General features: G+C 40.9%; 1 protein-coding gene across 1 annotated transcript in view; it reads left to right on the top strand.

The window, feature by feature from the left end:
- Positions 1-4052: 4052 nt before the first annotated feature.
- Positions 4053-26972, top strand: part of RIOK2 (RIO kinase 2) — a 293756-nt gene continuing 270836 nt past the window's right edge. The window contains exon 1 of the mRNA XM_064643308.1: positions 4053-4057. The gene's annotated coding sequence lies outside the window, so the exon portion shown is untranslated. The remainder of the gene's footprint in view (positions 4058-26972) is intronic.

Raw genomic sequence — 26972 nt, 5'->3', positions numbered from 1 at the left:
GTACAGAGTACATGAGCAGAGTATTCTCCTTTAATTGAAAGCTTTTAAAATTAACTTCCAGTCTTCTTCTTTAGACATCTCAATTTGGTCAAGATAGTAAGGAATGGCAGAAGAGGGCAAAAATAAGAATGAAGTATGAATGGATGTGAAGGCGATCAGGAGAGTACCAGAGAAGTAGGAATGTCTAGTGAGCAGGTACAGGAGCTTAATTGTATTTAATGCAATGTCCTGGATGCAGGAAGTGGTAGAGGGTAGTTGAGAAATCAGGTGGGAATATGGAATAACTTGGATCTGTCTGCTGCTGTTTATTTTGGCCAGCTTTAGAAGACCACCAGCATATACATGGATATTTTGCAGCAGAGAGGTTTAGCCCAATCGTGATTCAGATTCTTCGGGATATTTGTAAAAGCAGCTTTTCTTTCCCCATAATAGTATAATGTGAGGTAAACATTGCAGATGGAGGTAAGACGTTATCCCTGAACAGTTGACTCTGAAACAGAACTCTGTGTGTCTAGTTTACAATTACATTTAATAATTTTGACCAAGCAAATTTAAAAAAAGGAAAAAACATTGTTCTTCATTTCCTACTGTTAACAGACACAGGAACAAGTAGTAAATGAGAACATTCTGTATCCCATCAAAAGTTGTTAATAGACTTGAAAATCAGAATAAAATAGCTTCAAACTTGGTTATTTTTCCAATGTGTATTTTAACTTCAACAATTAAGTCTGTCTGTAACTTATCAAAAACTCAACTTTTGACATCCTGAATCCCTGAACCGTTTGGGTTTGACTTCATGGTTCTGTTCCATCCATAGTTACACAATTCAGGAAAAGCTAGTTGCATAAAAGCATTAGTGTATAGAATTACAGTTTCTAAAAGGAAAAAAATGCCAATTGGTTTGATTTACCATCTCATTGTGCAGAATTCTGTCAAAGCTTTAGATACTCCAGCCAGCTGATTTTGTAAAGCAGCCAGACTATGACGTGGCAATTAAATTGTGAATACACAGTTTTGCAGAGGAGTAACAGATCCAAAACCACTCAGCAGCTTCTTCTGAGCTAACACAGGGATTTGTCATGTACTGGAATCAAAGGAGATGCAGCTCTAAGGTTACAAGCAAAATTAAAATATTTGGTATTGAGCAAGTGATTTCCAACTATCTTTGCATTCTAGGAGTGTGAGTGAATATGGCACTGGCCTCTGTAAATTAGAGAAGTACCTCGTAGTAGAGGAGAAAGCAGATGGGTTGGTTTTGCAAGATTTGGTGGCTATTTTAATGCAAAGTTACATGGAATTCTGTGTAAAGCCTGGAGTTTTTTGATATTAATCACAAAAACACGCTTCTTGTTAAAGGACACTCCATGACAGGAGTTAATGTAATTTTTTTTTTTTTTTAAATAAGAATTATAGTGTTGGAAATTGTTGATCACAGCTTTCAAGCATCTTTTATTCTACTTGGTCAGTTCAGCATGTATTTGAAAATGCTCAAACTAAAAAATAGCTAATGTAGTAGCTTCGTTGTGAATAATGCAGTGAACCACTCAGTCAAATTCCTCCCTCAGTTTAGTCTTGAATTCCATCAAAAGTTCCCTGAGTTTTAAAAGCTTTCACTTGACTTAGTTTGAGTATCTGTATGTTCATGCTTGTGCAGTTCAGTTGGTTCTGCTCAGAATTTTATAGGAGAATTTCCCTATAAAACACAGTTCTCCTCTAACAGGATACTGAGGGATCATTTTCATGATCTAATTCTTACAGTTGCAGGAGCAGCTGTTCCAAGTAAGGGGTGAATATTCTGCAACTTCTTGGAAAAGTGCAGGAAGTTGCATTTTGTATAAGGAATAGTATTTTGATCAGTAGTGGGATTCTGAAATAGCTGTGGCATCAAACAAAAACCAGCAGATTTAGAAAGAATTCCCAAACAGACCAGTTATCCTAAAATCAGTGCTGGTCTTGGGACGTTGTTCTGGGATAAGTGACTACAGTTATGCACATGCAAGGCAGATTCTAGGGGTTTTGTTAAAATGTAGTAAAACTAAAAATCAACAAACTTGTGTCTGCAGGGGAAAGAACAGGAGAATTTTTCTTTTTAACATAATAGGAATTACTGTAATCAATAATCACACTGTTACGTAGTTCTTTTTGTCTGTAGTTCTCAGAATATTTGCGAAAAAGCACATCCCAATACTTAGAAGGTTGTAAGCATTATAATGAAAACATTTTAAGTTCTCTCTGTCCTGTGTAGAGGCAGAGTTTTGTATCTGAAGAGCTTATTTTCTTGGACATTGCAAGTCAGTAATACCAGACACGCAAACCCCTAAATTGATAAGTATAATAAATTAAAATTATTACTAGGGATAAGATACTTTGATTTTCTCTTTTTTGGAGTGCTATAAATCCCATGAATCTCTGAGGGGAAGTTCTCTTATCACCAGTGACAGCCAAAGTATTAAGTGAGCACCTCTGAACCACTGTAAACTTGGGTGCGAGCTCCCAGTTTCTTGTTGTTTTCTGAGTTCTTAAATGAAAGCAAGACAGCAAAAGCTGATTCTGCAGTTGCCAGGCTGACTATAAGTAGATTTTGGAGCTTGTTTCTCATTGCCATTCGCTCTGTAATAATCTGTCCATGATGGGAGCAGCACCGTAGGAAGGTATAGAAGACTTAGGAAACGAAGTGAGAAGACTTAGAAAATGAAGTGTGTAGCACAAAACTGAAGAGGGAAAGAGTGCTGCCTTTTCTTAGATTTTTTTCTAGTGGTTACGTTTCTCCTGATGTGAATGGAAAAGTTTTATCATTCTGCCCACAAAAGAACTTTGTAACATTTTTGAATGATTTGTTTAATTTGTTCTGCTAATCTGTTTCCTCTTGCTGCAGGTTGTTTATATTACCTGTACACAATTTGCTCTCTATTTTCTTGATGCAGAAGCCCACCTCTCCCATTTTTGTTAAATTAAACGTGACTGGTTTTAGTCAAACTCTCAGTTCTTTGCCACTTTAAATCAGTTGTTTTATTAACACAAGTGGAAATTTAGCAATTTATGCAGGCTGATAAGGTAGCTCCATGTTTTCATAATTTTGATTTGATTTCTTTTAGAGACAGCAGGTCATAAGAGCTGTTTTCTGAGTTCTGCAGAACTGGATAGTACCAAACCATTGGTCTCATACACTTAATTAAACAGGAAAAAAGGTTTCTTTGCAGTTTGTTTTGACTTTCGAGTTATGGCAAAACGAACAAACTGTGTTTGAATCCACATATTGAAAAAAGGTTTAATAGAACCCACAAAAACCTAAGCTTGCAAATTTCTCATAGTTTTGAGAATTGAGAGTTCATATACTGCCCACTATTTTGGAGCCTTAGAAATTAATCTGGCTGCTCATTGGCTGTGATCAAATCCACCCTTCTACTTGGACCTCATCTGGCATTAAAAAGAAGAGCTGAATAAACACTGTTTTGTGAGAGCAGATCTCTCCAGGCAGTGTTGACACATTTTCTGGATGAACTTGAGGAGAACATTCTGCCTCTGCTACATCCTCCCAACTGATGAGTTGCTTAAATACCTTTAAATTTTGTTTTTTTAAGAAAGATGTATTGTTGCTGAGGTGGTTTTCTTAAGTCATTGGAAGTATCTGCTCTGAAAATTGCTCCTTGTAGGGGGCAATTCTAGCAAATTCCTAGTAACCTGGTGTGAACAAAACAGTTACAGTAATATAGTTTCAGTGCATATCTTTTTACTTACTTAAGTCTGTATATTGAGAGGGAAAAATTTCTTGGTAAAGAATATAACTGTGTCTTCTACACATCCTCAGTGCAGTGGGTGCTGTAGGAAAACAGCTCAGAGGCAGAAAACATGTCGCCTGTAAGCAGTCACAAACACCAAATAGCTTTGCACACTCTACCAAGGTATTTCCTTAAAAGTGACTTGCAAAGGTCTTGCAAAAGTATCAGAACAGGGAGAAGTTGTATCTGTCCATGTGTTTATTCATAACTATTTATTCACGGTCATCCCATTTTTCTGAGTGCTTTAACACATTAAAGAACTTATATCTCTTTCTCTGGCAAAGAAATATTATAAATGAGAATCACAAAATCACAGAATCATTTAGGTTGGAAAACACATCCAAGATCATCGAGTCCAACCTGTGACCAATCACCACCTTGTGTAAACCACAGCATTAAAGGCCAAGTCCAGTCATTTCTTGAGCCTCTCCAGGGATGTTGGGTCCACGCCCTCAATTGAAAGAAACCAAATTGTTTGGCATTCCTCTGATGGGATGTGGGGCTGTTTGCTGAGCAAGTTAGATCAGAGTATGCATTGCAACAGCAACTCCTTCCAGTTTGATCGTGCCAGTGTTTAGGTGATGGCAAGTCCCCATGGACCAGATGCTGGTATTCAGTCTCTCCCCTCTGTTCATGCATTTTCACAAGCAGCCTTAGTGCTGTAGTTCTGTATGAATTTTCTGGATTGCACATGCCATGTACTGGGCTGAAAGTGTTTGGTATTTTACATTTTGAATATGTAATCCCTGACTGTGTGTTTTCTTCTGTGTACTTCTCTAAAAAGGGACATGAGCTACTCTGGAAACTGTCCTGTAATTATCCACTCAAGGGATACCAAAGCCAAAAAAAGAAAGGCAAAACACAGGAGGTGCCAGACTACCCTGTGAACGTTTGCAGGTGGTGCAGCTCTGTGTTTCTGGTGTGCCTTCCATAAATCTGCCATGATCTGCTACAGCCAAAGCCAAGGACAGGTTTACAGCAGTTCATTTGGGTGGATGTTGGTGCTATTTCACAAGCACAGCTGATGAAAAATTCAAAATAAAACACAAGGCATGTGATATGTGTAGATACTATCTGGACACATAGTCTTTGTGACTTATGACTTCCTCACACTGGTTATGCTGTCTCAAAATGAAACACTGCTGGTTTCGTTGTTTTTCTGGGTTGGTCGTGTCAGTATTCTTTTAACCACAGCGCTTCTGTGGTTCTCTCTTATATGTACAGTTTCAAACTCATGTTATCTGCAAACCTCTTTAACAAGCAGCAGAGCACAAGAAAAAAATAAATTTTGTGCTTCTGACAGATTTGTTCAGCAGTGCCTTTAACCCGTGTTCTGATTTGTAATATTTACACCATCCTAGTCTTTATTTCTGTTAATTTCTCTTCAACTTAGTGTGATTCACTGAAGCTTCCTTACCTCACCTTCATTTCTTTTAATTCTCTTCTAGTTTTATTGGCTTTCTTTAATTTTAGTCAAGTCCTGCTGCTGTGGTAGGTCTGTCATCCTCTCCATGGATGCTGTTAAGGAGTCTTGATTCTTCCAGCCTTTGACAATGCTTCTCTCTACCTTATTCTTCAAAGAACAACTCAACACTTCAAAACTGCCAAATGAGCAACAACATAGACTCTGAGGATTTAGCGGATTCATGTAGATCTGTAGATGGGTTTTGAGCCATATTCTTTATTTCAGTTTATTTCATAAACTTAAGCAGAAAAATGAATTTTGGTGTTTTCTGAATGATTCTTGTATCATTCTTGGAAAATAAGGGTGGGAGAAAGGGTCAAATTTTGGTTTGGGTTTTTTAGGTTTTTTTTGTTGAATTACAGCTCAACTGAGGAGCAAGGAGAACCAACAGCTGTACATACTGCAGTACATATCAGCTGCAGAGTCAAAACAAATACTCTTGTGAACTAAATCTTCATAAACACAGAAGTATAAATGTAAAAGAAAACCACAAAATGCCATTACTCACAAAGATGCAGATACAGCTCTATCTCTAAACTACATCTGCTAGAAAATGGGAGGCCTTAGCATGAGAAGCATCATTCCTGTGTTACTCTGTTAAGAGGGTGATGCTGACCAGTGTCAGAAATAGGATGCATAGGTAGAGAAATAACTTGACCCAGCATGGCTGTTGTGACCTTACATTACAAGAGAACCACTGGCAAAATGCTCTAAAACTCTCTGGAGAGGTTGTGTAAGAAACTGGGTTTTCTAGTGTTTCTCCATAATTTTCTTAAAAACTAGAAATAAAATATTCATCCACAATAGAATTAGTGGATGAATAAGAACTATGTCCTAGTATATCCTAGTTCTTATTCATGACTGACTAGGAAGATGATAGTTACTTGTTTTCTTCAACTCTACTGCACTCTCCACAGCATTATCTGTACCTGCAAGACCATGTACTCTGGCTTACTGTTATTTCTTTCTCTCGTTTCTTCTGAAATCAAATGCCTCTTGGCTTCCTCCTGCTCTTTTCTCATGTTCACCCTTTTGTCTGCTGCTATCAAGTTAACCACGTCTGAAATATTTGGGTTTTACCACTGGATACCAAATAGCCTCACTCTTTCCGTTTGTTCCTTTTCTTGTTTGCCTGACAAGGTAGCAAGAAAGCAACTAATTAAAAGAAGTCTGTGCCCCAGAACCTGTTCCCTAGGTGGTGTCTGATTCCCCTTAAATCTGAGATTCCTGCAGGGTTGCACCATGAGTGAAGATTCAGTGGTGGACTGGAGAGTAGCCTTGTTACTGGAGGATCAAGTAAAGAAATGGTTCCTTATTTAGATTTTGGAGAATGAAATCTAGGAGGCAATTCTGCTCCACTTATTTTATTGTGGGGGAGAACAATTTTAGCCCATCTGCTGAACACCAAATCAAGATCTCAATTTTTAGCAGTGCCAGTTTTCTAAAGCAGTCTAAATTGCAATTATTACGTATCTTACATTGTCAGTTACCAGCTTGCTAAGCAAAGGAAAATACTGTCCAGCCCTCTAAATCACTAAAATAAATGCCTATGGAAATATATCCATCAGTCAGGACTGCTAAAAGAAAAGGTACTGGCAAGCATTCAGAAGGTACCAGAATAAATCAGCGTATAAAATAAAATTAGGATGTGCAGGGCTGATATTAAACACAGGCAAGCAGATTGAGTTCAGTGACTTCACAAGAAATTTTGTGGTGGAAGAAAAAACTGTGAAACGGATGGAGAGCATGAAAAAGAGTTGTGGCCCTTGTCTTCTAGACTTAAACTAGGCATAGAATCATCAAATTCTTAAGGTTGTAAAAGACCTCGAAGACCATCAAGTCCCATCAACTCACTCTGGAACCCACACAGGTTGAAATCCAGGCTCAGGAAAGTTGAAATGTTTGGTGACCACAAAAAGAGCAGCATATCCCCCAAATTCTATCTCAAGGTTAAACATTTTTGTGTGTGTTTATGTATGTGTGCATGTGAATATGTGTGTGTGTGTGTATATATGAGTGTATATTTATATATGAATGAAAGATAAAACAGATTTCTTCTCGAAGAAGGAATCTGTAGCCTTGTCCTTGACAAAAGACACTGAAAAGTATAATACCAAGTAAAAGAGGATGATGTTTTCACACCATTTTAGAAGATTAGAGCAAACAGGACTCCTATCTGTGTATTTTAACCTAGGGGGAAGACGTGGCAGCCAGCAGAACAGAACTCAGGCATTAAGGATGATCTTAATAGCCAAGAAGATCTTAACTGCCAAGCACCTTAGCAGTGTGATTTTTTTTTCCTCTTCCAAGGTTGGTTTCATTATTGCAAATACAAGATTTTAAGGGAATACTGTTTTGTCCCTGGACAAAGCTCCTCCTCAGTGCTCTGGGGTATCCGGATGGAAACAGTTCTTGTGTCCACATGATGGCGCTGGATGTCTGGGGACTGCAGGGTCCAGCCCTGGGAGGAACAAATGGCTTTCATTAACCAGGAGTAGGGAATCCAAGTGACACATGAATGATATGGCTTAAAAAACTGAGCTCTCCTGGTCAGTCATAACTGAACAGAAGAGCTCAGTCATGGTAGTGAAAAAGTACATTTAGATCCTTTCAGTGCTAGAAGTGCAGTTAACTTCTGCCTAAAATTTTTATGTATTTCAAAAATTGTTTCCCACTGGAAATGTTGCCCTTGAAACAGTACCGCAGAGATAACTCAGGTGTCAGTTCTGTTTCCTGTAGTTTGAAACCAAGGTCAACTACTTCGAAAAAGTACTCTTGCAGTTTGATGGGAATGTAGTAAAGCTCTATTGAATATTTGTCTTAAAATGATAGGAAATGTTCAGAAAGTTTTGGACAAAAACCTATGAAAATACTGAAAGAATTTGGGCAGGTATTTTTATTTAGGCTATGAGAGTCTCATAAGTAAGACTAGCTTTTTAGTCAGTTTTGCTTTATAGCAAAAAAGTTATTAAAAAACCTGATAAAAAAATCAAAAGGATCATTCCCCCGAGATGACACATTGTCCTATCTGCAGGAAGTATCACAATCTCCCATCCTTCCTTCTGTGAGGGAATCTTTCTCTAAATGTTTCTTTAATTTAAACATTCAGCTCTTTTCAAGGCCTCAGAAATGTTTTTCTTCTTTTATTTTTCTTTGATTTTTTTATTCTTGGAGGGATGTTTTAGCACGTGGTCCAAAGAAATGAAAACTCACTGGATCAATAGTGGTAGAGAGGTATTTTTTAAATTGAAGGAATTAATTAAAACAACCTATTTTTAATAGTCCTCTGTATTTCAGATTTAACCTACTCCTTGGAGATCCTTAGGCAGTTTAAATGCATATAAAATCAGGGAAGCATAATTAATCTCTGAGTATTTATCTGAGTGTTTATCCCATTGTTTCAGGTTTCTGCAGAAAATACTGGAAGTAATTCTTTTTTATTGGAAGGTCTTAAATAGAAGCTGTGGCAGATAAAATTCATGTCCATAATTTCCACTAGCCATATTTATCAGTATCTCTTCTTTCTCTTCCAACTGGGACTCCAAACTGCTATGACAATGTCACCTCACTATGTTGATAGTGCTCCTCCTGTAAGTTAAATAATTTGCAAAATTTTTCTCTGTTATACAACAGACATCTATTCTTAGGTTTTCAACTAGATGGAAAAGAAAATATCAGTTTTCAGTATTTTTTAAGAAATATGTGTGGAAAAAGGCAAGTCTGTTAAGTATCTCAGTGTTGTGGCTCTTTGCAAAGACATTCAGATAGTGTGCATTCAGCTGATTCATTTCAGCTAAATGTTCATTTCATGTAGAACTACATCTAGTAGATGTAGCTGGTGATGTTATTGAGATCTCAGTCATCAGCCTAGGATAATAATTTCTCTAATAATCAAGAAGTAAATGTCAGGTTATTTTCTGTTCCTAGTAGCCCCGTGCCTATTCCTGTTCAGGAGTGCACACTTGAGTACAAAACTTCCATTTCCTCCAGTGTGGACCAGAACTCTTGGGAAACAACACAAAGACAAGTGTTTCAAGCCCACATCTGTGGCACTTACTCCCATCCTGTCACTGCTGTGGAAATACAAGTTTGTGGTTAACAAACAGCCACAATGCAGTCATTGAACAAGAGGAAGCACCTGGATCCAAGCACAGCCGGTGAGGAAACATGGTTCATGTCCATTCCAGGCAAATGCTGAGAGGCTGCCTGACCTCAAAGAGTTTGTGAGGAAACTCTATTTATTCCCAACACCATCCTTAGGGGAAAAATGTCAGTGGTCACACACTGGGGAATGGATCTCCCCAGAAGGGGCACCCTTGCCCACCAATTCATCATGTTCACATTGCAGGATTTTTTAATAAAATTTGAATGCAGTATTCTGTACCTCACCTTGAATTTAATGTTGTATTACTTTAAACATATTAAAAAATAGAACAATCTGAATTTCAGCCAATTTCATAGGGAAAAAACTGGGATAATCAGGCTAATTAGTTTGTTATGCAGAGGCACCTAGGATAGACTGTGAGAACTAGGGAGGACAGCTCCTAATGCTAAAGTTCTGACTACATTTTATAAAGTTAGAACTGTGTTTATTTCCAGTCTTCTTGTGTTTTCACACAGCTGCATAGAATTTCTGAGGAAGTAGCAAATAATAAAGAATCAGTGTAGCATCTGATAAGACTTATTGCACAGCTTTTTCTCATTGCTTTTTTAACATTTCTACCCACAGATATGAGTAGAGGGTTTAATTGGTTAATTTTATTATCCAGGTAAATATCTGAACTATCTTTTGATGCTGAGCCTACCCATAACCAAAAAGGACTTATGGGACGCAGTTTCCTCTGTGGTCTATAGAGGTGGATAGCTGTATAAAGTGACATGAAGAACCTAATTTAAGTACTTTAAGTCAGTATCTGGAGTACTTGTACCCATCTGCTGATCAGATGCATACTGCCAGGTCTTTCCATTCACTTTTTAGCCAGTTCTCAGCTTCAAACAGAAGTTTTCCATTGTTTCTGAGTGCATAGCAGGGTCTCTATTCTAAAAATTAAATCATGTTGCAGTTACTTGTGTCCTCAAGTTTTCTCAGTTCTTATGAGACAAGTTGTTCTCTCTTCAGAAATATCTTTGTGCTCTGCTTCTCCTGTTAGTTTTATTTTATAAGTGTATTTCAGACTTTTTTGTTCTTACTGTCTCTCTTCTATATACGGACTGGAGAAGAAAGTATTAGCGTGCTCAGTTATTCCTAGGGCTAATATCCAGTTTTATTCTTTACCAAACATTATAAGAGCAAAAGGTCACTGTACTTACACTGTACTTACACTTGTCTTTAGTAACCTGAAAACATAAAATAACTTTAGATTTTTTCTTAATTCTTCTTCCAGATCTATCAGCTAAATTAAAGAAACCTAAGAATTCGGGTAGAGTCCATTCTCTGAGAAGACAAAGCTTTACCCCCAGCCATATCTTAGGGATCCAAACACAGAGCAACCTATTGACCTTCCTTCTGTTGTCCTACTTTTTGCTGTTTTCCTCCAAGAAGAAAATTACTTCCCTTGGAGATAACTTTAATCTTCATTGTCAGTTATGCACAATGCACTTGTGCTTGGCATATTCTTCCATAGCACTGGGACTTTAACAATGTCATTTGTCAGAAGGCCATTTTGTTTTGAGGTCTCTCCTGAGCCTTTGCCTGCCAAGTTCTCTTTACTTGAGCCCTGATTTTCAAAAAACTATGAAATTTAATTTAAAGATGGTACATTTCCAAAATCATATTCGATGAGTCCAAAAGTAATTTTCTTTTTTATTGTTATTTTGGTCATAAGGACAGTGGGAGAACAGAGAACCTATCCACAGATGTCTGGTGGGTATCTTGGCGGGAAAAGCACAGCCTTTTTCACCTCAGCATTACAACTGCACTGGAAAGTCAGTCAGTCACAGATTCAGTGATTTGTGGTGAGCTGCACACAGTTCTTGTTTAAACATTTCTGTGAAGCTTGTATGTGTACTGTGAGGGACATCCGATGTGGAGTTCAAAGTGTTTCCAAACAAACTTGTGTCAGAAGAAGGCAGTTCTATAACACAGTGTCTTTTTCTCAGTGGGTAAGGGCTGAAATGACAGTGATTTGTGGTACTGCTCTTCTGAAAACCAGCTGAGCCCCTGGACTGCCAAATTAGAATAATGTGGGTAGCATTTTCAATATTCATTGCTGCAACCTGCAGTTAGAAATCACCCCAGTACCTTTCCTGTGCCTGCTTTTAACAAGGCTGAAAGTCAAGACACTTGAAGCTGGTTTGCAAACTACTCTATTGACATTAATCAGAACAAATTAAGAGTATTGAAAACATTTCAAAACAAGGCTGTGTGTTTTCCTTCTGTGTGAGTCAGAACCCCACTTGACAGCCTCTGGCTACTCAAAAACTCGCCTGCTTTTCTTTCTCAGTGAGTTAAGACAGTGCTGCCAACTCCAGCAATTCAATTATGGCTATTTGATGTTTTAGTTAAAACCCAGTTCCTAATGACATGTGACCATACGAGAACTTCAGCTTCCACTTAGAGAAAAATGAAGATTCAAGCCATCAAAATGCAGAATTTAAGGGCAAGTGGGACCTAAATGCGCAAAATGAGTTCACAAAATGAAAGAGAAGGAGGACAAGGAGAAACGTTCTTTGCTGAATGTCAAACATCTGCCACAGCAACTTTGCTGTAAGTGGTTTTGCCTTGGGAAAATCTCATGTTGGCTTCAAATAATGTACTGAAAAGACATAAATTTCAAGTTTTGTTTGTAATGACAGGAGTAGGCTGTGAATGAGACAATGAGATTTGCATCCCTTTTTTTACGTTTTGAAGAAGATGTCATTTTGGTATTTTTAGTCAATTAATAAACTTTTCTGAGAATTTTCAGATAAATGCCTTTCACTGGAAAATGCCACATCTCCAGGATCAAAATTCTCTGCAGGAAACAAAATTTACATTTACTTTTTACACATTTTAGAGTCTCTCGTCTTTCCCTTATTGCTGAAGTGGCCTTTTATCTGTGACATTTTGGTAACAGAAAAGTGAAATAGTTCAAGTCTACCAAGAAACCTGCACGGCAGATTCTTCTGAACTGGAAACAATCAAAGAGAATGTAATAATAGCTCCCTTAATTGTGATGAAGAATTATGTGAAACCTGAAAATATTAATTTCAGCCAAAATATTGATGTGGGCATTTAGAATTCACTGAAATGAAAGACAGTGAGACAAGCAACATAGCAGGATAAACAACAGAAATAGATGATTTTGCAGTTGTTTCTAATATCTATGGTAATTGCAGCTGTGGCAAGGCAAGGCTGTATTTTGCTGCCTCTTAATGTGCTTTGAGTGTAGGAGAAGAGGCTGTGATACATGACTAGGCACTGCTAGGCTGTGAGTTTTAGTACTCACCCCTCAAAAGGAAGTATTTCAAATAATTCCTGTTAGTAGGAAAGAAACAAACTGTTTGTTAAATAAGCTGGCTGGCTAGCATTGACAGCAGTATTGAGATCCATGCTGTTAGGTATACAGCATATAGCCCAGTGAAGTTTTTGTTTTAAATAAAAAACCCAGGGTCCCTGTTTGAAGTCAGCTGAGGATTTTGTTTACTATCTCATTTATTTGCTGGCAATAAAGGAATAAATTAGAGTTAATGAATCAATATAAGCATTTTTTCTAGTTTGATGTCCCATCAAACCAGAGCAAAGTTACCTTGAGGGGCATCATGGGAGAGATACCATATGTCATACCATTGCCAACCCTGAGATAAAAAAAACTAAGAGTCTCCAGTTCTGTTAAACCAGTTGTCTCAATATTATTTTATATCTCAGTTTTACATGCAACTCATGTGAAATGTGGTTTCATAATCTGGAAGGCCTTGAGGGCTACAGAGGGCTAATGGCATCAGAAAGTTTTCCTGATAAATGCCTGTGCTCATGAAGGCAATGATACTCTCTTTGGGTAGCATTTTCAATATTCATTGCTGCAACCTGCAGTTAGAAATCACCCCAGCACCTTTCCTGTGCCTGCTTTTAACAAGGCTGAAAGTCAAGACACTTGAAGCTGGTTTGCAAACTACTCTATTGACATTAATCAGAACAAATTAAGAGTATTGAAAACATTTTGAAAATATTGTGGATAATTTTTTGCAGCTTTTTGATGTGTAACGAGGTGTCCCAGCAAAAGGCTTACTGTTCCTCTTCTTTTTGCTCTGTTTTTAGTTTTTGACATACCAGATGTTTCAAATGAATCACAGAATCACAGAATAACTCAGGTTGGAAGGGACCTTAGAAGCCCTTTTGTGGGAAAATCAGCATCAATGAGATTATCCAGCACCTTATCCAATCCCATCTTGAAAACCTCCAGCAATGGGGGCTCCACCACATCCCTGGGGAGATTGTTGCAGTGTTTGATTGTTCTCACTGCAAAAAAAATTCTGTCTTATTTTAAATGAAATAGTTTCCATTTCTTACTGAAATAATTTAAGAAGCATAAAGAACATGAGGAAGACTTTTAGATATTCCTTTTTTTCCCCCTTTAAATGGATAAATAACCTTCTGGAGCTTTAGCAAGTATGTGATAGATAAACCACCTCCCAGAACTCCAGTGCTGGAGTTTTTCCCTTGTTTTGCCTTGTGATCTTACAGTCCGACCATAAGAAATGTGACTGCTGGAGATGATAGGGCTTGTACAAACAGTGTAGGGAAGTGTGGGTATGGATTATTATTTGCCATAGTAATTCTGCTTCTTCACCAGATGGACCTTCAGTTTATGGCATGATTACAGCCCAAATACCTTCAGATATATATTTGTGTCTTCAAGTATGCACTCTTAGCTGATGTTTTCTTGTGGCTTCTTCACCAGTGTTTTGATTTGCAGAAGAATTCTCTTCCTCCCTTTCAGTCATTAGACCCTTCTCTTGTTCTCATGTGCACTTAACTGAAAGCACAGTTTTGCAATTCCCTGCCCTCCAGGTGTTTTCTGTCTTCAGCCTTCTGTCCTACAGCTTCTCCCTATCTCCTCCCACAGCTGCTTTCACCCCTCTCCATGCCTGCAGCCTCATTGCGACTGCTGAAATCACCCCTTTCAACCCAGATCTGCTGCAATCCTGCTGCAGATCTGGTACCCACAGCTGTGGCACACCAAGGGATCCTCCCATCTGGTTTAATCTCTTCCTTTGTTTCTAAGAAGAGGTGACTGCACAGTCATTTTTCTCCCCACCTTTGCTTGAAGGGCTTAGGATGAAGTTTCAAGCTGCAGCCTAAGCCAATTTAATAATAAGCTGGTGCTGAAAGAGGTAGTCCTGCTCCTCTGTCTTCTCTCTGTGCCCATCTCTCGGGATGCTAACTGATTGGGTGATAACTTATTTGGTTTTTTTTTAATTTTTGTTCCTCAGATGGATTTTCCATACCTAATTTATGCTGTAGTTGCACAAGAGCTGTGCCTGATGCAGAGGGAATGATGACAGCCTTTGGGGCTGGAAGGTGGGGTGGGGGTGAGTTTGCCCCATTTTGTCACCTACTGTCTTTCTTGTAGTGTGAAAAGTATCTCTCAAAGTAGGGAGATAAATGGCTGGCTGCAGATTTTTCTGGAAGAAAGACTCATCAGTTCCTTGTGGCTGCAGTGGAAGTACCAATATATGGACAACCTGGATGAGATTATAGGAGGGAGTGGAAAGGGAGGGGAATTTCTTTTCACTGCTGCTTGTCCAAAAGCAGTCTACAGTAACTTAAATGCTGTTTATGGCTTTGGTGGTTTTTCATTAAGGCTTCAAAGCAAAGGCAAGTGCAGAAAAAAAATGTGTAATTTGAGTTGATTGCTGATTTTTTAATTATCAGCCCAAACAAAGTTAAGGTTGTATAAAACAATTGCTTTTCAAAATAGGAATGTAGATGGGTTTTGTTAATATATTAGCAGTTATAATATGATTCAAGTTAGTAGTTATATATTTTTAGTGTATTTCTATTAGTAAATGAAAACATTGCTGACGCTGGAAAATGTAGTAGTATGTACTGAACCTTTCCTGCTTTTCAAATATCTTTTCCAGTGGACCTTTTAGGGCTTAGCATACGTTTCCCTTGCTTGTCACTGTTCAAGAGCATGCTCCCTTTAGCACAGAATCCTTCAGATTAATTTTAATTAATGTGTTAAGGGCATTTAAAAGAAAACCTTACATTCCTTACTACCTTCTAAAATAGAATTAAGTCAGTTGCCCCAATCTGGGGAAATGTGAGCTTATCTTGAATATAAATTACCTGCAGTGGTAAATAGCTCTGTTGGTGTGTGTTTCTTTATGTGGTTCACATGATTTAGCTTTAATTAAGGAGACTAATTTTACTTTTGGAGGATTATAAATTCCACGAGACAGGATAGTAAGAGGTGGCATTAAGGTATGCTAATTATTATTCTATTTGGCAAAGAGAATTGCATAACTAAAATTTTGTCACATTAAATCTTTATGCTTACATCTGAAATGTTTGCAGCCTTTGTGCAAGTAGTATTCCTTACATTAAATAACTGTTTTTATGAACATTTTCTTAAATTACGTGATATATTCTGTTGTTTTCCACTCCAAATACAAAACATTTGTGTGTGACATTAGATCAATGACAACAGTTAACTATGGGAAAAAAAAAAATCTAATTTTGGCTGTGTCAGTGTGAGCTGTTGCATTGCTGGATGTGTAAAACATTCAAAGTCACCTTTGGCATTTCTGGGTTAGCCAGCAGGAATGATTTTCATTTCTTTAAAACCCTAATTTAACCAAAACAGTGGATAAGAATCACTTGGGCGTTACCACCTTCTTCCTCTGGAATTCTGTAGCACATTGTATAGAAATTTTAACTATATGGGTTTATTTAAGGGATCTACCTCTTGCTTTCATGACACACTCTCAGAGGATGACATCATTGTGAAAAGGGGCAGCTTTTGTAAAGAAAGAAGGAGTCTTGAAAGGGAAAAACATACTCATCATTCCAAATTGCTCTAAAGGTCAGCAATTGTATGGCCGGAACACTCAACATTTCTGCCGAGACAATCCTATCTCACTCCTCAGCAGTAGCTCTCAGGTCTGCAAAGTTACTGATAATCAGGTCAAAATCAAACAGCGAGAGAGCCAGCAGCCTGCTCATTAAGCTTTCACATGTCTCTTCATACTCGTTATTCCAAAGCTCTTTATGTTATTCTGAGATGACTTTTAAGCCAAGCTAACTAATGTAGGAATGTGAATGTTAGGTAGTGTTTATAATGTCTTACTAAAATCTGTTCAGTGATGTTATTCTGGGGTTATTTTAATGAGACTTAGACATAAAATATGTCTTGGCTGACCTTACTGAACTCTATCATACCAAATCACAATTCCTATATATAGCAGTGATGTCTTTTGGAAGGCATCCTAATTCAATCTCTTAATCTTTAGCATTACATTAATAAAATTCCACGTTGCTTGTTTGATTACCAGTTAGACTGTGGACTAAAGACAAAACTATCTGTACATTTTTATTCTGCTGTGTCCATGCAAAGTATAAGTTAAAATCAGTGTTTTTCTGGAGCTGCCAGTCACGAGATACGTAGTGCAGACACCACCCAAATTTTACACAGCTGCCTGCATAAATCAGCTATAGGAAGAGAAGTAGAATTTTTTACAAACGTTTATGTTTTGGCAGCAGAACTGCAGTCATGTTATGTTAGGTGTCACATCTAGGCTGCATTAAAACAAAATTGGAAAGTAGAGAGGAATGAATGCCACCCCTGGTTTAAGATGATGGCATAAGGCAACTCGGAGACATCCCACTGCACTCTGCTGTCTGTGGCTGGTCCCCATTCCTGCCAGCCTTCAATGCCAGGAAGAGGTGAGTGACTCAATTTCCAAGCAGTTCAAAGCAGGATAGAGTTTGTCATCTTCTGTGGCAAAGCCATAATGGAGAAGCTTGGGAGGAATCTGAAATGGGCTTGATGCAGCATGGTTACATAAAAGTAAAACACAAAAATAGGAAATGTGAAAGCTCAGTTTAAAGCTATCTATATAATACTGATGCTTTAGACACCCCCAGAAATACCTTCCTTCTCCAGGAAGCTAAAACAGCCCTGCCTGCCCCAACATTTGCTGTTTCCTCCTTGTTCTTAGCCAGGTTTTAGAAGTCTCTGTAGGTTAGGACCATATAAACATACGTCAGCATTGACCATCAGAATATGAATGATGTTTACACTGAGAGTAAAATGAAATCTCTCACAGCTTTCTCTGGCCAAGCCAGGATTCCAGGTTCTCCAATTTATGCACTGGATGGGGCAAAAATTACAGCAATAGACGCAAACATGAGATACCTGCTTGTGTTAGAACAGGAGAAGCTACATAGTTTCCAAAGTAAATCTCCATTATAATATGACTTTTCCCTCAGACTTCTGAACATTTTATCCTCCCCGATATTTCATCCTTCCCATTTTGCCCTGACAGTGGTAGATATTTGCTGTCTAGTTTGAGGTGCCCTTTAGAAATGCTCAATTTTTTTATTGTTTTCAGTTTTACTTGGTTCCTCCCCCCCAAAAAAAAGAGTTTTAATTTGGCAAACTGAACGTATGTGGGAGAGCTGAAGCAACTGCCATGGAAAATGCTGGCTGATATTTGGATCACAGAGATGAAATTCCGGTATAGAATGTGATGAATACACAAGGCAGTGAAACAGGTTGAGTCATGTCAAGGTCTTCTTCAGAGGTTACCATAGGGAATATGTGTGATCCAGATAGTTCTACAAATAAGAAGCTGGGAGTCATATTGCTTGGCTACTACCCTCAGATAGTGTCTAAACTACATTGTTATTTTGAATGGCCTATGTTAAGGGAGCTATTCATGCACCTTCACACACTTGCCAAGGAAAACTTCCCCACATATTCACAAAACAAGAAATACAATGGAGCTACTCTGAAAACACAGTGCATTTGACTCAGAGGGGACACAGAATCACAGAAAGTGGTTCTCATAGAACCATAGAATCAGCTGGGTTAGAAGGGACCTTCGAGATCATCAAGTCCAACCCTTGATCCACTACCACTGTGGTTACTGGACCATGGCACTAAGTGCCACATCCAGTCTCATCTTAAAAACCTCCAGGGACGGAGAATCCACTACTTCCCTGGGCAGCCCATTCCAATGTCTGACCACCCTCTCTGTAAAGAAATTCTTTCTAATATCTAACCTAAACTTCTCCTGGCACAACTTGAGACCATGCCCTCTTGTCTTGCTGATAGTTGCCTGGGAGAAGAGACCAACCCCCACCTGGCTACAACCTCCTTTCAGGGAGTTGTAGAGAGTGAGGAGGTCTCCCCTGAGCCTCCTCTTCTCCAGGCTGAACAGTCCCAGTTCCCTCAGCCTCTCCTCACAGGACTTGTGCTCGAGTCCCTTCACCAGCCTTGTTGCTCTTCTCTGGACCTGCTCCAGCACCTCAATATCCTTCCTGAACTGAGGGGCCCAGAACTGGACACAGCACTCCAGGTGTGGCCTCACCAGTGCTGAGTACATGGGAAGAATCGCTTCCCTGGTCCTGCTGGCCACACTGTTCCTGATCCAGGCCAGGATGCCATTGGCCTTCTTGGCCGCCTGGGCACACTGCTGGCTCATGTTCAGCTTCTTGTCAATCCAAACTCCCAGGTCCCTTTCTGCCTGGCTGCTCTCCAGCTACTCTGTCCCCAGCCTGTAGCGCTGCAGGGGGTTGTTGTGGCCAAAGTGCAGGACCCAGCACTCAGCCTTGTTGAACCTCATCCCATTGGAATCAGCCCAACTCTCCAACCTATCCAGGTCCCTCTGCAGAGCCCTCCTGCCTTCCAGCTGACTGACATTCCCCCCCAGCTTGGTATCATCTGCAAATTTGCTGATGATGGACTCAATCCCCTCATCTAAATCATCGATAAAGATATTAAACAAAACTGGGCCCAACACTGATCCCTGGAGGACACCACTAGTGACCAGTTGCCGACTGGATGCAGCACCGTTCACCACCACTCTCTGGGCTCAGCCCTCCAGACAGTTCCTAACCCAGCACAGAGTGCCCCTGTCCAAGCCATAGGCTGCAGCTTTTTCAGGAGAATGCTGTGGGAGATGGTGTCAAAGGCCTTGGTGAAGTCCAGGTAGACCACATCCACAGCCTTCCCCTCATCCACCAGGTGGGTCACCTGATCATAAAAGGAGATCAGGTTGGTCAGACAGGACCTGCCCTTCCTAAACCCGTGTTGGCTGGATCTGATCCCTTGTCCATCCTGTAGGTGCTGTGTGATTGCACTTAGGATGATCTGCTCCATAACCCTGCCAGGCACTGAGGTCAGGCTGACAGGCCTGTAGTTTCCCGGGTCCTTCTTCCGGCCCTTTTTGTGAATTGGCGTGACATTTGCCAACTTCCAGTCATCTGGGACCTCCCCAGTGAGCCAGGACTGTTGGTAGATGATGGAGAGAGGCTTGACGACCTCTTCCACACTTGGATGGATCCCATCTGGTCCCATAGACTTGTGAAGATCCAAGCAGCTCAGTAGGTCCCTAACTGTTTCCTTCTGGATTACAGGGGGGCTGTTCAGATTCTTGTCTCTTTCTACAAGCTCCAGAAGCCACTTGTCCTGAGGATAACCTGTTTTACTGTTGAAAACTGAGACAAAGAAGGTGTTAAATACCTCAGCCTTTTCCTCATCTTTGATAACTATATTCCCGCCCATGTCCAGTAAAGAGTGGAGGTTTTCCTTGCCCCTCCTTTTGCTATTGATGTATCTGTAGAAGGACTTTTTGTTATCCTTCACAGAGGTGGCGAGATCCAGTTCAAGTTGTGCCTTTGTTCCTCTAATTTTCTTTCTACACGACCTAACTATATTCCTAAATTCTTGAGTAGTCAGCCCTTTTTTCCATAAGGGAAAAAAGGCTCTCTGTTTTAGGTAGGCTCTCTTCTTTACCCTAATTTCTTTCAAAATCTCCCTCTTCAGCTAGACCAGTTGTCTTCCCCGCCGGCTCGCCTTTCAGCACACTGGGACAACCTGCTCCTGTGCTTTCAAAACTTGCTTCTTGAAGTACGTCCATCCCTCCTGAACCCCTTTGTTTTCAAGGCTTGTTTCCCAGGGTACACTCTGAACTAGTCTTCTGAATAGGCTGAAATCTGACTTCTGGAAGTCCAACGTAGAGGTTTTATTGACAGCCCTCCTTGCATCCCTAAGCATTGAAAACTATTATTTCATGATCACTGTGTCCCAGATGTCCACCGACCATCACATCTCCCACCAGCCTCTCTCTGTGAACAGGAGGTCTAGCGGGGCTCCATCCCTGGTAGGCTCATTTACCAGCTGGAGCAGGAAATTATCCTCTATACACTCTAGGAATCTCCTAGACTGCCTCTTCTCTATGGAGTGTGGAGTTCCCAGCAGACATCTGGCAGGTTAAAGTCACCCACGAGAACAAGGGCTGGCAATTTTGAGATATCCGCCAGCTGCTTGTAGAATAATTCATCACCCTCATCATCCTGGTTGGGTGGTCTGTAACAGACTCCCACCAGGATGTCAGCCTTGTTGGCCTTCCTCCTGATTCTGATCCACAGGCACTCAACCTTATTGTTACTGACTTCAACTTCTACAGAGTCAAGAGATTCTCTAACATATAGAGCCACCCCTCCACCTCTCCTACCCTGCCTGTCCCTTCTGAAGAGCCTGTAGCCATCCATGGCAGCACTCCAGTCACGCGAGTCATCCCACCATGTTTCCGTGATGGTGACTACAGCACAGCTTTCCTGCTGCACGATGGCTTCCAACTCCTCTTGTTTGTTACCCACACTGTGTGCATTGGTGTACATGCACTTCAGCTGGGCTGCTGATTTGGCTCTTAACTTGGGCTGTCCACCCTTGGGCTCCTTTCTGGAGAGCCCAGTTTCAACCCCTTCCCCCTTCAAATCTAGTTTAAAGTCCTCCTGATCAGCCCTGCCACCTTATGGGCTAGAGTCCTTTTGCCTTTGCTAGATAGATGAAGCCCATATGGTTTGAAGAGACTAGGTATGATGGAATTTGGCCTATGATCAAAAAACCCAAAGTTCTGCTGGTGGCACCAATCCCTTAGCCACCTATTGATAAGATGGGTTTTCCTACTCCTCTCCTCATTTATCTCTGCTACTGCAGAAACTGACGCAAACACCACCTGTGCTCCTGTCCCATCAACTAGTCCATCCAGCGCCTTGAAGTCCTTTTTAATTGCCTTAGTACTTCTCCCATTGATGTCATCACTGCCAGCCTGGACTACCAACAGTGGATAATAATCTGAGGGCCGAATTAGCTGAGGGAGTCTCCTACTAATATCCCTCACCCGGGCCCTAGGAAGGCAGCAGACCTCCCTGTGGGATGGGTCCAGTCGACACACAGGGCCCTCAGTTCCCCTCAGAAGGGAGTCACCAACTACAACTACCCTTTTTTTCTTTGTAGCTGTAGTTGTAACCCGTCTGGTAGATGGGGGGGGGGAGGGAACAGGAGACCTTCCAAACAGATCTTCCTCTTGTCTGTCCTCTGCCTGGTTCTCTGAGTCCAGGGCCTCATATCTGTTCTCTAAGGGCACCTGGGGGATTGTGGGGGTTGGGAGGGGATTCTTTTACCTCTCCAGTGAGGGACTTGTTTCCATTCCCCCCCATCCACCACGTTTGCTCCAACTGCCTGATGGCAGGAGGGGCAGGGCTTCACTGTCTCCTGCTGGACTTCTTTTGGGGTCGAAAGGGTGCAACTCCACCAGTCAATTTCCCTTTCACTGTCCCTAATACTTCTTAGTCTCTCTACCTCTTCCTTGAGCTCTGCCACCAGGCATAGCAAGTCATTCACCTGCTCGCATCGCACACAGACCCCACTCACACTGTCCTCTGGTGCTAACACCAGGCTCAGACACTCTGCGCAGCCAGAGGCCTGAACAGCTGCGTCCATCTTGATGTCCCTCTTAAATGGGTCCGTCTGTGTGGACACAACCTTCATCTTAACAGCAACAGCTTTTGGTTTTTTGGAAACCATTGCTGGCTTAAGCTGAGTTATGACAAAAAAAAAAAAAAAAGGCTCCTTCAAGAGAGCTGGGAGGTGGCCGTGCCCCTCCTGCTTGCCCTGACTGTGCGAACTGCCTCGCTAACTGCCGTGCCACGTTCCTATTTGTTTGCCTGCTCATGTTCTCCGCACTCCGGGTCGCTGGCGCTCCCAGCAGCCATTTAAATCCCTCTTGGCAGTGCTGGGTGCCGCCCCTTCATAAGCTGATTGGCCTCACCTGAGACCTCCAGCAAAATTTTATTTTGCATGGTGTGTTTTGTGGTGGAGGTCAGGGAGCGCCAGTGGGAGCGCTGCATGGCCTGGGGGAAGAGCAGGGATGGGAATGTCCATGTTCCCTGAGAGGTGCCTGATGCAACTCTGTGCCTGCAGTCAGGATGTTCACAGAACCTGTCAGGATCAGCTCATTCTTCCAGCCAAACACATGTCACAGAGAAGGATCTCTCCATTTGTCAGTGGTAATTAAAGCCATCTGCAGAGAAAAAGGAAGATGCAGCACTTTAAGCAATGGAAATGGTGACCTGTGGACTAAAAGCACCTGGCATTTTTATCTCTGGTCTTGGCTATAAGGGTTGGGGAAGCTCAGTAAAAACATCTGTGAGAGCAACTGCTGCAGGAAAAAAAAGCTTGCAGTCTTTTTCTCCTCTGTGTGAGTATGGTGGCAGAGAATCTGCAAGTAGGATGCTGCTTCATGTTCTCTGGATGGGAAGCAGCAATTCAGGGCCCCTGCCTCCAGCACCCAAATGTAAGTAACAGATCTGTGACCAGGCAAAAATACAAGCACACTAAAAAGTTGGCAGGACTGTCTCCTGAGTCACAGTGAACGTCTCAGGATTGCATTTAAGGCTTTTAACCAAAATTAGTTTAATTTTCCTGAAGGGCTCCCTTTATTTACATGATTTGAAATGGATATAGATTTTGGAACTGAAGCACATCTAAATATTAAACATAATTATCTCCAAGTCTCCATTTTCAATAAGTCGTTAAGGGTGAAACACAACTTCATAGCAAAGCAAGTCAAAGCTATGGAAAATATTTTAATGATATTGGCTGAGAAAAAAGCTTTCTTTGAAGAGAACTAAAGGAACTTTTCTGTTAAACGACTGGAGATACAAATTTACCTCATTACTATTGCTGTAGGAAATTACTTGAAACAGCAAAGTTTTCTGATATTTATTGCAGAATTTTAAATTATTTTCATTCCAAAGCATATTTTCACATGAAATAAGAGTCTTGGGAGTTTGCTGTCTCTGGATTCAGAAGCCCTTTGGGGATATGATGCACTCTCTGCACACCCTACAAGAACTGACCCTGTAGCATCTGTTAAACTCAAAAGTCACACCCAAAAGCTTTAGGTGCCTAAAGTAACATTGAGGGTACAATAGGAACATAACTGTGCAACTGAGATCCAAAACACTCCCTGGCTAACAACTGCTTGAACTCACTAGACTGTTTTCCTATCTTCCCTCTGTGACCAGAGGCACCTCAGGGCTTTTCCACTTATTTCCTGGCTCCTGCTTTAACCTCACTGGTTAAAGATCTTAGGAAAGGCACTGCATGTGCTTCCTCTGAAGTCCAACTCACAGAATGTGGCAGCAGCAACATCCAATTTTTACATGTCAACAAGATGGTTCTCAGGATTATTTCTGACTTTTTTAAAATCCAATGGTCACTTAATATAAAATATATATAAAGTGTTAGGAAAAAAAGTCCCCTTCCATGGGAGTTCCCTTGTGCTTCATTTATAGATTCTCACTCTTATGACTGTTCTTCCTCTGAAAAATGAATCATTCTTTCTTTTCTTGCAAACTTGTTCAGTTTCTTAGAACTAAGTGGATGACAACTTTATCACAATGAGAATTGTTTAAAGGGAACTATTTCCTTTAAAATGATTAAGGGTTTCTTCCTGACAAAAACATACTCCCAGAAACAACGCCAGCTTGCCTGGATCACAGAGCAGTGGCACTGCAGTAATGTGCTACTGAGTCTGTAGGACTTTGTGTGATATGAGAGTACGTAAAGGCAAAATATAAAGCTTCTGTCAGATGTTATGAAATCTCTACGCCAGAAACCCTCTGGAAATGTACTACAGCATCTTTAGTCAAGTCTTGCTATGAATCTTCCAAGCAAGGAGGGGTCATTAAACCTTGTCAATTATCCTTCCAGAAGTTGCTTTCCATATCAATGGGGCCCTAGGATACCCTTTTTGAAGCTCTTCTAGAGAAATAGATCCTGAGGGAGTCAGAGGGTGGAGGAGTAGAACAAGGAGCTGAAAAATCCTTCCTGAAATGTTTTGCTGCAGAGGCAGAGGCATACCCTAATGTGAGCTTAATTAACTTATATGACAGACTGTCTCATGGTTTATTCTGAGCTGTATATTTGTTTGCTCTGCAAAGACACATGCTGGCAACTGAAATAATAGTCACATTCACTCAGAAAGTGTGCCAATGTCCTGGGATAGCCCTTGTTACCTGCTTACCCTGTAAAGAGTAAGGTTCTGAAGGGGCTCTGCATGCAGGTATTTATGTGACAGCAGGAGGAGGTGCCTTCCTCTTTGTTTATAGTTGTATGAAGCAGAAAAAGTGTCTCAGTTTAGACCTGGCTCCACGTCAAGTCCCCGAACTACTGCAAACATCTTCCCCCCCTCTCCCCATTGGGTAAAGGAGAGAGAAGGGAAAAGGAAAAAAAAATCCAAAGGACCCCAAATAAACTGAACTAAAGCAATATTCATATATTTACACATAATTACAGTTACAAAAAACTATATACATGTAAGAAAAGAGAACCCGAACCCCAAAAACTGAAAAACAGATATACCTAAATAGACACAGCTCATAGAGAGCTAGCAAACAAAAAGAGTCTTAATACTTTCCTTGAGAAAGTAGAATTGCACCAAAAGACTTTTCCTACAAGTCGGAACAAAGCAACCGCCTCCCAAGGCCTACAGGACTCACAACCCCCTCACACAAGAGCTCAGCAAGGCTGCCCCTTCTCTCCAACTTGACCAGAAGAGGTCTGACCAACCAATTTCCTCCCCCTTGTATTAATACGTCTGCTTACATAAGAAATAGAATGGAATACTGGGAACATACTGGGAACATACTGGGAACATACTGGGAACATACAGGGAACATGGCACTTCCCTGGTTTCAAGCTGGTTGCCAGGAAGGGCTATACTAAAACTACTGCATTCTCCACTCCTTATTCCATACTATTTTTTACTTAACACCTGTATCTCACGTAACACCCATATCCCATGTTTATATATATATAGTCCTTGTTTTGTCTTCAAAGCTGTTGTCTTGTTGAAGATCAGTACCAGCATCAGCTCAGTTTGGATCCTTTGCCTTTTCTTGGTCATGACCACAGTTCTGGTTTTAGGGTTGGTTCACTGTTCTGGGCTGTCTCATCATTGGATACTGGCATTAGCTTATTTCAGATCTTTCTCATCTGGTAACTGGCCTCCTACAAAACACAACTCAGAGCACAAAATTAGTTTTTCCACAAGGTTAAATTTCCTTGAGGCACACCCTGAATCTCTTCATTCTTCTTCATTACCCACCAGGTATATCCTGGCTCTTGAGCAAAGACAATCCCACAAATGGGTTTGTCTTGGCCTGAGGCAAGGGTAACCCAAACAGTTTTATCTAACATACCTCCCAGGTGAATCACTGGAACTTTGCCTCCATCTACAGTGTGGAGGGATTCTGCTTGGGTGAGGCCAGCTCAATTGACAGAGCCTCTAGTGTTAACTAGCCCTGTGGCCTTTGCTAAGTGTTTATCCCAATTCTTGAAAGTTCCCCCACCTAGTGCCTTCATAGTGGTTGTCAACAGTCCATTACACCGTTCAACCTTCCCAGCAGCTGGTGCATGATATGGAGTATGATATACCCACTCAATACCATGCTCCTGTGCCCAAGTGGTAACTGAGTTGTTTTTGAAATGAGTCCCATTGTCTGACTCAATTCCTTCTGGAGTACCATGTCTCCACAGGACTTGCTTTTCAAGACTCGGAATAGTATTCCGGACCGTTGCGTGAGGTACTGAATAAGTCTGGTGGTTGCTTCCACCATGGTAAGTACACAGCATCGACCTTGGCAGGTCTGTGGCAACGTGATGTAATCAACTTGCCATGCCTCCCTGTATTTGTACTTATCCCAGTGTCCACCATACCACAGGGGCTTCAATCTTTTCACCTGTTTAATAGCAGCACAGGTTTCACAATCGTGGATAACCTGGAAAATAGTGTCCATGGTTCAATCCACCCCTCGGTCTCGTGCCCATCTATAGGTCGCATCTTGGCCCTGATGGCCTGAAGCACCATGGGCCGATTGAGCTAGGAACAATTCTCTCTTATGCTGCCAGTCTAGGTCTACTTATGACACCTAGACATGTGCAGCTCGGTCTGCTTGTCTGTTGTTATGATGTTCCTCATTGGCTCGACCCTTGGGTACATGGGCATCTTCATGGCGACTCTCACAGTAAGCTTTTCAACTCTAGCAGCAATGTCTTGCCACAAATCAGCAGCCCAAATGGGTTTTCCCTTATGCTTCCAATTAATTTTCTTCCATCCGTCCAGCCATCCCCACAGAGCATTGGCTATCATCCATGAGTCGGTGTAAAAGTAAAGCCTTGGCCATCCTTCTCGTTCAGCAATGTCCAGGGCCTATTGAATGGCCTTGAGCT

The sequence above is a fragment of the Pseudopipra pipra genome, chromosome Z (genome assembly GCF_036250125.1).
Source record: "Pseudopipra pipra isolate bDixPip1 chromosome Z, bDixPip1.hap1, whole genome shotgun sequence".
NCBI classification, from domain to species: domain Eukaryota; kingdom Metazoa; phylum Chordata; class Aves; order Passeriformes; family Pipridae; genus Pseudopipra; species Pseudopipra pipra.
This window is presented reverse-complemented; position numbering and strand designations above follow the sequence as displayed.